Source organism: Octopus bimaculoides, chromosome 5, assembly GCF_001194135.2.
Source record: "Octopus bimaculoides isolate UCB-OBI-ISO-001 chromosome 5, ASM119413v2, whole genome shotgun sequence".
NCBI lineage: Eukaryota > Metazoa > Mollusca > Cephalopoda > Octopoda > Octopodidae > Octopus > Octopus bimaculoides.
Genome location: NC_068985.1, coordinates 84,354,473 through 84,355,694, shown reverse-complemented (window position 1 = coordinate 84,355,694; position 1,222 = coordinate 84,354,473).

The following is a 1,222-nucleotide window of genomic DNA, read 5'->3' as shown; positions in this document are numbered from 1 at the left end:
GGTGCTCAACTGGTATGTATTTTACTGACCCTGAAAGGACGAAAGGCAAAGTCAACCTTGACAGAATTTGAACACAGAATGCAAAGACAGACGAAATGCTGCTAAACCCTTCACCCAGCATGCTAATGATTCAGCTGGAAGAAATTAATAATAAGGGTTTGAAATTTTTGGCACAAGGCCAGCAATTTTGGGGAAGAGTTAGTGTTTCACTGGTATTTATTTTATTGGCCCCAAAGATGAAGGGTAAAGTCAACCTTGGTGAAATTTGAACTCAGAATGTAAAGACAGACAAAATGCTGCTAAGCATTTTGTCCCAGTGTGCTAACAATTTGGTCAGCTTTTGACATTCTAATAATAAAATCTATATTGGTGCTGGAAAATTATAAAAAGGCTCATAAGACGATTATCATTGCTTTGAAAGATCTTGTGCAAGGAATGGGAAAAACTTGCTTTGCAACCACATGTTTTCAGGTTCAGCACCACTGTGTGACATCTTGGGCAAGTGTCTTCTAGCATGGAAAATGGACGTTAATTATGGACGACGGACAATGATGATGGTGAATAGCATTGATGAGATACATCTGTTACAAGGAATCTTTATGCAAAAAACATGTTAGCCCTGTTTGAGCAAACCCATGATTAAGAACATGGCAGTAATCATGACCAATCCATCTTGATCTCAGTAGTAGTAGTAGTGAAGGTACATGGTTTAGTGGTTAAGGCTATTCAGCTCACAATCATAAGGTCAGGATTTCAATTCTCAGAGGTGCATTGTGTCCTTGAGCAAGACGCTTTATTTCATGCTGCTCCAGTTCACTCAGGTGGCAAAAATGAGTTGTACCTGTAATTGAAAGGCCAGCTTTGTCACATTTTGTGTTACACTGAATCTCCATGAGAACTACATTAAAGGCACACATGTCTGTGGAGTGCTCAAATCAACTGAACACTTGCCATCTTAACCAATGGGGTACCAGGGTTTTTTTTTTAGTACCAGTAATTTGTTGTTGTATACTACAATTAAATTCAATATCTATCAGTTCTTTTTTTTTTCAAATTGTTAGGGTCTGATTTGAAGGAGATTTGTCAACTATTTCTAACAATTCCAGTAACCATGTAGAGGTTTTCTTTCAATTTGTAGCTGTAGTGTTAGTGGAGTGTGATGACGATAGTTATGGAGAAATGCTTTTGTTATAAGAGATATTTACAAAAAAAAAAAAAAAAA